The following is a 13,578-nucleotide window of genomic DNA, read 5'->3' as shown; positions in this document are numbered from 1 at the left end:
CATTTCTTTGAAAGGGGCCTCCCTTTTGAGGGAGAGTTTCAAACACGCTGGCCCATTAGGCCATACTTGCAAAAATAATATCATTTTCTTAGCAGCAGAGTCTTGGCCTCAACGCTTCCAGGAAACCAGCATGTTGTACTGGGCCCCAAAGAGGGGTGTGTCGGCCTGGCCGACAGAGTTCTGCGTGAGTCAGGAGCAGGCTGGTCTGGCCAAGACCACCTCTGAGGCTGCCACTGAGAAGGCAGACCCCCTTGTCAATAGCTGGCAATCAAGGCTCCTTAACAGCCACTTTCAAAAGACTCTCCTGACATCAAGTTCCTGGCAGGCACAGTGGAAAGTGCTGCCTCCAAATGACAGCAAAAGATTCCATGGTGGCCTCTGCTGACATCATTCAAACCACCACCTCCAATTTTTGAGTAGATTCAGGAAAGTGCCCAGCCCTTAGATTTTCATTTGAAATAATGCATGCATGCAGTTGGAATCTCAAAGACCCACTGCCTTGCCAAAATATTTGAGCCTGTAGCCCTAAAGCCCTATACTGAGGACTGGGAAATACGTTCCTGGAGTTGGGATAGGAAAAAAAAAGAAAAGAAAAGAAAGTCCCTAGAAGTAACTAAACCTAAGGCGGGAGGGGCAGAGGGTCGAGGATCTGGAGGCTTTTAAACTCCCCACCTCAGTGCCACTAGGCATTTAACTCGTCAAACACAGAGCACCTACTATGTGCAAGTCACCTTCAAGATGGTGTGGAGGACACACTGTGAAGCCTCCACACCGCTGAGGAATCACTTAGGTTAGGTTCAGCTGCATATGATGGGAAACCCAAAATAACTTTGGCTTAAACAGTAATAAAGATGTATGGAGCTAAGCAGTTCAGGGCTGGTACCATGGCTCTACGGTCATCAGGGATCCAGGCTCCTCCTTTCTTTGTGCTCCACTTACCCAGAGCGGGGCTTCCATCATCACAGTTACCTCATGATCCTAGATGGCTGCTGGATTTCAGCCATTGTGTCCATGTTCCAAGCAGTAGGTAAGCAGACAGAGAAAAAGCAAAAGGGGTGCACTGTCTATACAAGTCAGTCCCTGGAACTTTCTCATAAGCCCCACACATAACACTTCACCTTTCACTCACTAAAGCTTAAGTCATGGCCCATATCCAGGTGAAAGATGGGCTGGGAAATGGAGTCTTTCAGCTTGGCAAAGTACTATACCCTAAAGAAAAATCAGGCTTTTGGTTACCGAGGAAGAAGAGTAGAATAGATACTGCAAATAAAATTAGCGGTCTTTGTCACAGAATGCAAAAAAAGAGAATTTGAAGATGAGCCAATCTGGAGCTCTACTAAGTTTAAGAGAGTGGGGAGTAGAAAAAAGAAAAGGTATTGAGGGTTGACGACTCAAGCCACATTATACTTTGGGGAAACTAAAAACTTTATTAAGTTGGAGGTGTTTTGAACAAGTAATAAAACCAGTTTCCCAGAACTATCCACCTTTGAATTGAACATACTTCATGAAACATTACAGTTTGTGAGGAAGTTTCTGAGGCATTCTAGAACTGTGGCTCCATCAGAATCACTTGACAGCTTTTTAAGAACACAAATCCCTGGACTTCCTAGGTGGTGCAGTGGGTAAGAATCTGCCTGCCAATGCAGCGGACATGGGTTCGATCCCTGCCCCAGGAAGATACCTCATGCCATGGAGCAACTAAGCCTGTGCACCACAACTACTGACCCTGCGCTCTAGAGCCCGTAAGCCACAACTATTGAGCCCATGTGCCGCAACTAGTGAAGCCTACGCACCTAGAGCCTGTGCTCCACAACGAGAGGCCACCGCAATGAGAAGCCCGTGCACCACAAAGAGTAGCCCCTGCTTGTCGCAACTAGAGAAAGCCCATGTGCAGCAACGAAGACCCAACACAGCCAATAAAATATATAAATAAATTAAAAAAACACACACACACACAAATCCCTAAGCTTCCCCACTTTTGAAAATTCTGATAGATGGTTTAGAGTTGAGGCCTCAAATTCTGTACACACATCCCAGGTAATTGCTCTGATGGGTAGTCTGGTTCAACTACAGTGATTTCATCCAAACCTTTGTTTCAAACATGAGGAGACAATTTACAACAGTCACGTGACTTGTCCAGGGTCCCTACCGACCACCCCACCATTCTACAGAGGTCTTAGTTTCCAGGTGAGATCCAATCTCCATCTAAATGATAGTTACCTACCCACCAGCACACATGGTACAAACAACTGTCTGCCGAATCCCTGCCCCGGCAACACCCTCAGAGAAGCGTGCTTCTTGGTGCTGCAATGCCACCTAAAGTGGGGAACTCAAGGAGTGATTTGTGTAGCATGTGCACATGAATCTGTATCTACACATCTACCTCTATACCCCCCTTCTCTGAGGTCTCAAAGACCCTGGGAAGGAAGCAAGAGGCATTAGCCAGGGATAAAGGACAAAGGCTGGAACGAGCCCCACTTCAGCGGGCGTGTGAACACAGTCGCTTCCTGTGTTGGGGATTTCCCGACCACATGCAGGGGAATCCAAGTGAGGCAGGGTCCACCATCAACTGGTAGGAACGAAGCAGCCAATTTCTCATCCCTGCCCCCGACCAGTGAGGAGGTGGGCCTGTGTCCTGAGTGCCGTGTGGCTGCTGGCAGGACCAGGCTGTGGTCCTATCTACCTGGCTTCCCTTGCTCCTGGCCCATTTCCACCCAGCTTCTGGCTGGGTGGCCCCTACCTCCCCAGCAGTTGTGTGTGCCTTACAACATCCTCAGAGTATTGACAGATTCTGTTTAGATCTACCAGAGTTACTTTCTATTGCTAAAAATTAAGACTCCTCCTTGACATCCTCAAGGAAATAGGGAGGGCTCCAGTTCCGCAGAGGTCATCCATTTCAGGGTAAGTGGATAACCAGAGATGTGAGAAGGGAGGTAAGGATGAAAGGAAGACCCTCAAACCAGGCTAGACCCTCCCACAGGTAAAGAACAGAGGGCACAGGAGGAGCTGCTCTGGTGGATCTTTCAATCACTCCTCCTCCTTTTCCTGGCCTTATCTGCCTCCCTTCCTGACAGAAATGCATCTGTTTCTTCTCTTTCTTACCTCCTACATTCAAAAAATAAAGTTCTCTCTTTTGACTAAAAACTAAAACTCAAAAAAACCGGACACTCCTAACTCTCAATCCATGCTTTGAAAACACCAGGGGATGTGTTTGATAAGGGTGGGGGAAACAAAAGTACGCATTGGTACACTCATGGCAGGCAATAGCAAATTTCAAATGTACACACCGCCTCATCTAGCAATCCTACTCCTAGTAATTAACCCTAAACAGAACAATTACTCAAACACACTTCTATATACAATATTGCAAATCAACTACAGTTTAATTTAAAAAAAAATGCTATAAAAAACAGATGCTTGGCTGAATTATGATATATCCACATCATGGAATACAAAGAAACTGATTTTTTTTTTTTTAAGATTTATACACCCAGCCATGGAAAGTATTTAAAAGTATCAGAATAATGTACAGAGATACACATTATGAGAATAGTTTCATTTCTGTAAAATAACTTCTATGTATAAAGTTACATAAACATCTAAAAAATTCTTAAGAGCAGTTATAATTAGAGGTGATAAAATAGGGTGCTTTCAATTTAAGTCATACATTTCTGTAGTGCTTCAATTTTCATTACAAACAAGTTATTACAATAAGAAAGAAAAATAAATAAATGGAAGCTGAAACGGCTTTGAACATGCAAAACAGTGGTGCTGAGAAGCCCATAGTTTCCCTTTTAAACAAAAGGCAACACAGCACCCAACACATAACACAATTCAACATCAGTTTCCTTCTTCCTCTTCTTACACACACCCCGACACAGTTGGAAATTTCAATCTTTACCCAAAGCCAAAAAGAAGCAAAAACACAAGTGTGAGCTGCTGTAGAAGCAAACAAGGTATCAGTTACAGAAGATGATGGAAGGACCACAAAGACCAGCCATAAGAATTAGAAGCATAGCAATTTCCACAGCTATTTAGTGTAGAAACAAGCAGACTCATGCACCTAGACCCTCTGAAGACACCTCCACCTGACAGATAAGATTAATAAGAATGAAATGGTAACTTTTATTTAACATCTAGGTTTTAGTAATTCAGGGAAATGTGTCCCTACTGAAATTTCAAATAGTTAAATATTCAGTCTTACCACTTGAAAAAATAAACTTTGAAAATGAGGAAAATGAACTAATGTGAAATATCTATTATTTTTGTTTAGGTTGTATTTAATGAATAAAGTTTTATGAATCCTGGTTTTTATTTTTTAAAGCCATTGGATTAAATATTCATTACTCTTAAAAGTAATTTCCACACACATCCAAAATTAACTTGAGAACCTTACTCTAAGCCAGCAATCCTCAACAGAAAGATTCCATAACCTCTGCTCTTAAGAGAAAGCCAAGAGATCTCTACTAATCGTCATGTATAAATTCAGGATTGCAGCAGTGTGTATTGCATTTTGTTTTGTTTTTTTCTATTTCTCCCCCAAAGGATTTTTACTGGCAACAAAAATCAGTCCTGGGTCTTTAGGAGATTAAGCACAGCTTCAAAGAAAGAGGTTCTACTTTTCAAAAAACTAACCAACATTTCAGCCAATAATGCAAATTATTCAAATATAGACTACAGTTAGGATTCCGAGATTAGATTCTGTGTTGAACAGCAACAAACAGTTGGATTTAATGCATTTGAAAGAAACAGGACAATCGTTATAAATACGGAGCCTATGCACCAAATAAGTATTCTCCGTTCAAAGTGGTGTTCTGTGTGCTAATGTTCAAGTGCGCTCAAACAATAGAGGTTTGTGCACCTTTGACACTGGGCAAACAACCTGTCAGTTTCATCTACTTCAATTTACATCAGGACACGAGCCCCCTACTCCAACGTGTTCAGTTACTAGGTGTGAAGTAAGACTTATTTTCAAACGTGCTGTCCCTCATACACCTGCCAGGTGGGTTACACTTTCTCACAGGGCTCAAGTCTATCCTGGAAGCGTACAGCACTTCCCAGCACCACAGTGCCTGGGGCAAGGCAGGTGCACAAGAAATGCTGGTTTCCTTTCCCCTTTCCTTCTTCCTCCAAACATAATAGGAAAATGGCAATATGACGCACACTAAAAATCCCACTAAGACTCTATTCCTGGGCCTTCCATTCACTGCTTTCCTATTTCATTATATAGGCACCCAGAATACCCCCTTTAACAGGATCTTGGTTGCACACAACTCCAATTTTGTGTTTAGCATACATACACATATGCAGCAGAAAAAAAGAGGAAATACACCCCAAAATTAACAGCTGTGTAGGACTGAAAAGTTTTTAATTTTCATCTTATACTTTACTGTATTTTCCAAATGTTTTACAGTAAGCAGCTGCTGAGTCAAAACCAAATTTGATACAACACAGTTCCACTACACACTCACCAGAATGACTAAGATGATGACACACAATACCAAGTGTTAACACTGAAGCCACTGAAACTCACTCACTGCTAGGTGGGAGTGTCAGCTGGTACCACCACTCTGGAACACTGTTTCACAGTATCAACCACAGCTCCACATACGGGAAGACTCAGCAATTCCACTCCTAGATATACACCCAAAGAACCTACTTACATTTACAAGACAGTAATACTATTAGCATCAGCCAAGAACTACAAACAACTCAAAAGTCCATCAACAGCAGATAAGTCAGTTTTCAAGGCATAGTTAGACAATGAAATAAACAATGAAAATTTAGCAATGTATTCAGCAACGAAAAAGAACAAATTACTGCTATATGCAAATCCATCAATGAATTTCAGATAGGCTGTTGAATGAAAAAAGCCAGACACTAAAGACTACATACTATATGAATATGATTCCATTTTTAGGAAGCTCAAGAACAGTTCAAATTTACCTCTGGTAATGGAAACTGGATACTAGTAATCTTGGTGGAGGAACAAGGACTGGGAGGAAGCATAAGAAAATTTCTGGAGGACAGTATACATTTGTTTAATTTCTGCACTTTTCTACTTTAAAAAAAAGAAGAAGAAATTGCGTTTGCACCATAGCTCTGCTTACTAGCTGTGTGGCCTTGGGAAAATTTCTTAACCTCTTTAAGCTTCAGTTTCTACATCTGTAAAAGGGATGAGGATTAAACAAGGCAGTGCATTTAGCGTTTAACACAGTGCCCCACACAAGGCAAGAGCACAATACATAACAACAAAAGCAGGACAAACATCTCCGAGGTCTTACCATGCATTACCAGGCATTGCTCTAAACTCTAAGCTCTTAATCACTTGGTGACACCATCTCTCCCAGTTCCTGTTCTTATCTACTACTCAAGGCCAGAAGTGCAGGCTGTGACCTGGGCATTCAGAAGTCATTTGTGTAGGACACCAACCACAGCATCGATTCCAAGGAGAAGGAGGAATCACTAGTTATGTTGCTGCTGAGGTTTCAAAGAAAGGAAACTGGCAGAAGTCACACATCAGGATTAATCACAGACTATTGGCGAGAAAAATGGCTTTAGCTTCTGAAAGCAGTAGCTGCTTTCTGCGGAGGAGAAAGACTTTTATTCCAGTGGAATAATTCATTTTAAATTGAGGAGTCATCTGGGAACTGAAAGAGCTCATCTTTCTTCCCTAAGGAAAGAGAGGAGACAAGTTACTCTGTTAAAAGATTTTCATGTTGACTGGCTAAATTTACTGTCCTTTAATATATTTCAGATTTACAACTAAAATAATGTTAAAAGTATAGGCCTGCTGTGTAAAGTAACTTAAAGTGCTGGTCATGAAGTAAGGAACTCAGATTCTACAAGACTGTTGTAGTGAAACAAACACTGTAAACACTGAGAATAGTCTTCAATTTAGAAAATTAACCAAGATTAGGAATGACTCACATCTCACGAATTCTTGCTTCCATTAATTTCTACTTTGTTTTCAACTAAGGAAAGACAGACTACCTGGATCTGAACTTAGCCTCACCACTTACCAGTTGTATCACCTTGGGCAAGTTAATCAATCTCTTTGTGCCTCACTTTCCTCAGTTGTAAAATGGGATAATAATAGGGTTATTATAAGGAGGAAATGAATTAGTAGATGTTAAGTGCATAAAACAGTACCAGGCACTACTGAGTGCTATAAAAGTGCTCCTATCATTAATTCTTATTGTATTTTCAGATGAAGAGGCAGAATTCATCTAAAATTATAAAATTTAACCACAGACTGGCTACATATAAGACTGTCTAAAAACCAGAGGAAGCTGTATACTAAGATTATGTCAAGTAAGCATGAATATTCGTGGTTTTGTAGATGTACACATACACACACACACAAACCCACCCTCCCTCCCCTCACCCCCTCCCTCTCTCTCATAAGTAATTTAAATCATTTCAGAACATAAGGTACCAATGATCCCAGGTTCTTCTGATCCCAAAATAATCCCAACAAAGGCGTGAAATATTACTCTTTTCCCGAATATTTCTAAGGGCCCATTCACAAAACAGACACTGAAAAGGCATATTTGCCGTTCATATTCCAAAAACATGCTGGACACTTTTCACGGCACACGCGAGCAGCAGAGGGGATGCTGTTCAAACATGGACTCTTTTCAACCTGTAGCAGAGGAGGCCTAGCAAGGTTTTACATTTTCCTCCAATTGTGAGCACTGAAAGCTTTTCATTTTGTTCCAAAGGAAATGATCTTACCATAGCTCCACGATATCATCGTTGTCTGAATAGACTGGGCATCCGGTGGCCATTACAGAAGGACTAAATGCTAAAACCCAAGGGTATAAAAGTTAAAAGCAACTCAGTGGAAATGTCAGTTACAACATTGTTTCTTTGATTTACAAGAATCAAACGAGAGAGACCCCTCAAGCAAGGGAATGGAGAATATGAGCACAACATAATGGTAGCACCCTACTTCCCCACTCCCCACCTCCCCCAGTACAAAGGCTTTTCAACGCCCACATGCTTCTGCTTTTCCACGTGGAAGAGAATTGCTCTTGAAAAGATCTACAGGTAATTCTTTCACTTCACCAACAGGCACATTCACACTGTTCTACAACACCGGTCAATCAGATCCAAAATCCCGATCTTACTAATATTATCTGTGATTTTTTTCCCTATTATCAGAGTGACATAATTAAGATAGCAATTTTCTAATTTACTAGTCCAGGGTATCAAAAAACCTTATTTTGCTTAAAAAATAACGGCTCATTCTGTACTTCACAGACTTTAGGACACCCAGATACCTCTCCACTGAAGCCACATCTAGAAACACAGCAAACACACAAGGGTGGTTCCCTTCTTTGCTCTACCCTTAGTTGTAAAAACCTGATTCAGCCTTATTATCCAGAACTTTTCACAGCAGCCTTCAGTATGAGATGAATGATGAGTGGAAAGCTGCATACTCAGGTTGATTTTTAGCAATGCATTAGATTCTGGGAGCTCAAGGAAAAAGGTAATGGCAGCCATATCTTATTTGCAAAATAAAATTCCCAGCAGCGTCTATTTTCTTGCTGTTTTGAGCTGCTTGGTTAGGTTTTGGCATTTCATAAAGTTGCTCTGGGTCTTGGTCGAAACATTCATTCTTCAAATGTGTATTTGACTCTACTATGTGTAACACACTATGCCAGGCGCCAAGAGAGATAAAAAATGACCTTATTTCACTCCTGGACTTTTTGTTTCCACAACCTCCCTTCACACCGAACACACAGACAGATGGCACTTCCAACCCCTCACAGCCACATTTAAGGCCCTTGTTTCCTCTCCGTAAGCTCCTGCACATACTAAGAAAGCATCTATCGTTTTACTATTATATAGGTAGGACATACAGTGCTTTTTTAATAAAATTCAAAGTCAAGGAGGGCATGAAATGAAAATTTCCCTTCTAATCATGCCAGCAAGCCCACAGCCCAGAAATAAGCACGTTTCTTATGACTTCTTCCAGAGATTTACATTTGCAATGAAGAACTGAGATTTTTTAAAACAAAAATGGGATCTTACAGTATACACTAATTTACACCTTGCATTGAAAAAATTCTATGTTGTGAATTTTTCTTTGTCAGTACTCACAGATTTGTCCAATTCCATAATGTGCTTATATGTTCATTTATTTAACCAGTCCCCTTGAAAGGCATTTACATTATTTTTAGTGTTACTCTATTATAACGCTGCAATGAATATCTTTGTATGTTTGCTGGCACACTTTTGCAGGTATATTCATAAGATAAATTCCTAACTGTGGCAGGGCTGAGTTACAGTATGAACATATTCAAGTTTTGCAAGATAATGCTGCAAGAAAGAAAGAAAGAGAGGAAGGAAGGAAAGAGAAATAAAGGAAAGAACGAGAGAGAAAGAGAGAAAAAAAAGAAAAGGACGTAAGGAAGGGAGAGAGAGAGGGAAGAAGATGATAATGCTGGGGACAGCACCCGTAGCTACCTACTCACAGCAACTGCCCCTTTCCCTCTGGCCAGCAAAGCTCCAGTTTCGGCCCCTCTCCGCGCAGTGCCCACGTGCTTTGCAGAAAGCTGGGCCCCAAGACTGGTCTAAGCAAGCTATGGGAGCCCCATCTCTGCATGCCAGCCATCGGATGAGATGTGGGCATCTGACCCAGTTGTGCCAATGGGCCACAGGAGAAGTTCTGCAGGGGGCTCCTAGCAAAGGTTTTCTCTGCTTTCCTCCCTTCCTGCCTCTGGACATCACACATCACTGTGAGGATAGGGTGGCTGAAGCAGCTACAGGCACGCTGGGACCACAAGGAGCCGAGCATGAGGACAAATATCAAACACTGAGGCTGGCAAAGAGGAAACATATCTGAGTCTTTCACTAATTAACCCCCAAACTGTGCTAACTTTGGATTTCTTATTTACATAAGATAAGATCCCTACTATTTAAGCCACTTTTAACTGAGTTTGTATTCCCACTGCCCAACTGTTCTCCAAGAAGAAGCCCACTGGATTTATAATCCCCCTCAGGGCATGTACGAGAGTATCTGTCCTCTCGCAGCCTTGGCTTCACCGGGTTTAGTGACCAACTATTCTCAGTGTATTTTCCCTTAATGGCCAGTCTTTTCCTCCTTGGAGAGTCTAGCAGCTCTTTCCCCAAAAAGGACATACTGCAAAAAGCTGACACAAAGGCGGCCAGTATTTCATTCTGTTCCATCCGAGACATCGCACTGAGACACAAGGTTCACCAGGCTCCTTCAGGAACACAAGACACTGTCATCCTGGGCCGGAGGTTCTCTAACGCCTTAGAGCTACTCATGACTCTCTGTTGGGCTGGGACAGTCACCAGGGTGTGGAAGGAGAGCCCTAGACTAGAAACTGGATGACCTAGTTCAGATCTACTACTTATGAGCTGGCTGGCTGAAGGGAAGTCACCCAACCTCCCAAAGGCTATTTCTTTGAATGTAAAAGAAGGTCTCCTGAAACGAAGGCCCAGGGTCCTTATAAAGATGGGGACAGGGTGCGTGAAGGCCCTGGTGATAAACTGTCACAGACAGAGGTGGGAGTTAAGCGGATCCCCACGGACCTATGCTGAGAGAGGGCCAGGCCAAGGGTAAGCGAATCCCCGAGCCTCCTTGGACACTTCGGCCCTCTCTGCTCTACCTGTCACACCCGCCACCACACTGAGCAGCCTGTCAGGTCAGGACTGCTGACCAGAAGAAAACCCAGCCCACCATTTCTGCTCCTCCCACAGATAAGCCGAACTCCCAGGAGCAGCACTGCAGTGAATGAATGTGAAGTGACATTCAGCCGAAAGTCAGGGCATGCCAGGTGAATTTATAGTGATTACCAAGGCCTAGGCTGGTACCTGGAAAAAACATATGTAATTCTTCACTCACGTGGCCTAGGCTGAGCAAGCTTCTGAAAGGCTGGTTTGGCCCATACTTTTCTCATCTCTCTCATTCATTCTTGATCATTGTGATGGATTAAATCACAGTTTTCTGCACTCTACTCCCCTATAATGGGGTTACAGATACCTCTTCTCTCCCAGGTGACTTTGCAGTACCTCCCATGAGAATGGCCTGAGTATACTTCCCCATTGCACTGATGCTGGATTTGGCCATGCGATTTGTGTTGACTAACGGTTATGAGCCAAAGCCTTAAGAGGCATCATGCACTTCCGTCTGCCCTCTTGGGCTACCACCACCTGCCACAAGGTGAGCATGCCCTAGGCCCCAGAATAAGCACGTGTGGAATACACCTAACGCCAAACGGAAGCCTGGAATCTAGCCTGGCCCAGCGAGGCCAGCCTAGGTCAACCAAACCATACCCAGTAGGAAAATAAATGCTTATGGTTGTAAGGCACTCAGATCAGGGATTGTTTGTTATGCAGCAACACGATGAAGCAAGACCAAATACAACCATCGTAAGAGCAAATATAATGGTAAGATTGCCTAGCACAGGGTAGACATGCAATAATAAAATATCTGTGCTTATTTTAAGGAGATCTTAATTCATCATTCATTCGCATACAGAGAACTCCTACATGAGGAACCACGCTAGCCCCACAGGAAGCTGAGCACAATGAAAAATACAAAAGTAATAATTCCTACAAGTATTTTTTTAATCTAGCCAATCCCCAAGCTTCCCAAATTCTACTGGGGAGAGGGGTGAGTGCTGACAAAGCTTCTATTCATTCCATTCATTCATTCATTTACTGCCCTGGGTTAAATCACAGAAGGGTTCAAATTTAGTATCTGTGCACCTGAGGGTCTGATTCTAATATTTATTAATGGTGAAATCTACTTCCTTCTACAAATGTACTTTTTTAATTAATCATTCTTTCCTCTGTGTTTTTTTCAAATAGAAAGTTTTATTTATTTATTTTTTATTTATTGGCTGCGTTGGGTCTTCGTTGCACACAGGCTTTCTCTAGTTGCGGCAAGCGGGGGGCTACTCTTTGTTGTGGTGCACGGGCTTCTCATTGCTGTGGCTTCTCGTTGCGGAGCACGGGCTCTAGGTGCATGGGCTTCAGTAGTTGCGGCACATGGGCTCAACAGCTGTGGCTCATGGGCTCTAATAGTTTTGGCACACGGGCTTAGTTGCTCCACGGCATGTGGTATCTTCCTGGGGCAAGGCTCGAACCCATGTCCCCTGCAATGGCAGGCGGATTTTTAACCACTTGCGCCACCTAGGAAGCCCTACAAATGTACTCTTAAAGACAGAAGCTGGAAATTATTTTGTAAAGAACTTGAATTATTTTTAATGAACTCCTTTGTTCCATTAATCTTCATTTATTCACTCAACATACATTTACTGAGCACCTATGATACTCCAGGCATAGGATGGGTAGCTGTGCTAGGAAGCAGTGCAAACAATTCCTAGCTCCAAGCCCTGGCTGCCCAAGGGCACCACTGACCACAAATGAATTATTTAAAATTATAGTTGACAGCTCCGTGTAGTATCCAAATTTAAAAATAAAAAACAAAAAACCTCCCTGTAGTTTAACTCCAATGTCTTCTTTCAATTTTACTTTTAAAAGAATTCCACTTCACCTGCAAATGTGGCCATTTCATCATCTCTCTTCTCCTTTTATCAAGGACAATACGGAAGATGGGTTTTGACCACATTCCTTCTTACAGTCACTGCAACACACAGAGTTGTGGGAGGCTCACACATTCAATAACCTTCGTAAAGTTTTTTTAAATTTTTTTTGGCCATGCCACGGGATCGAACCCACGCCCCCTGCATTGGAAGTGTAAAGTCTTAACCATTGGACCACCAGGGAAGTCCCAACACATTTAATAACCTTTCCCATGAAGACTTTTCAAAGGTCTTTGGGAAATTTAAATAAATTAGATCCACTGGTTTGCCCTTCTTCCCACATTTATTTTCTCCCTCAGAGAACGTAATAGGTTCATCAAGCATGATTTCCCCATATACATGTCATGTTTTTTTAAGGGTCCTGTGATCTCACCCTCTCCCATGGATTGCACAAGCCTGCTGGGCACAGAGGTGAATTAGCTTTGAAAATAAGGAACGTTCCCCAATTCTAACTGGGGAGCCACAAAAGCGAAATGTCAGAATAGTAAGACCATACATGCACACACCTCCCTATGCAGAAACTATTCCAAGCACTCTATTAAGATTCTCTCCTATAACATATAATCCCAGAAGCAGGATTCAGACCCAGCAATCCCAGGGCCAGAGTTCAGGCTTGTAACCACCAGGCCCTGCAGCCTCTGCAAATCCCAACCTGTGCCAGGGGCTCTGGGCTTCCCCACCCACCTGTCCTGGGACAGCTTGATGAGGATCCCCAGGAAAGCAGCACGAATGGAAGGCCATCCTAGAGCATCCTTTATTTCAGGACACAGCTTCTCCCTGGACACTCCTCTGGGATAAACCCTAGTGTTTCCCACAAAGGAACCTCTAAGTGCCCTAAAGCTGCCAACATCTCGCTTCCTCCTGGCAGGGCCTACTCACCCCTCCAGAATCAAAGCAAAAAGCAGAGCCTCCTCAGCTATAAGGGCCCATGGCCCTTAACCCAAGAAAGCTCTGAAGCCTGGCTGAAAGCTCAGGCCTCACCTGAAAGACCCAG

At 42.9% G+C, this 13,578-nt stretch overlaps 1 protein-coding gene across 3 annotated transcripts in view; it reads right to left on the bottom strand.

The window, feature by feature from the left end:
- CGNL1 (cingulin like 1) overlaps positions 1-13,578 on the bottom strand; it is a 157,258-nt gene that overhangs the window by 134,111 nt on the left and 9,569 nt on the right. The window lies entirely within an intron of this gene.

This window comes from Hippopotamus amphibius, chromosome 2 (genome assembly GCF_030028045.1).
Source record: "Hippopotamus amphibius kiboko isolate mHipAmp2 chromosome 2, mHipAmp2.hap2, whole genome shotgun sequence".
Classification (NCBI taxonomy): Eukaryota; Metazoa; Chordata; class Mammalia; order Artiodactyla; family Hippopotamidae; genus Hippopotamus; species Hippopotamus amphibius.
The sequence above is the reverse complement of the archived record's forward strand: the minus strand, read 5'-3'. Positions and strand labels throughout refer to the sequence as shown.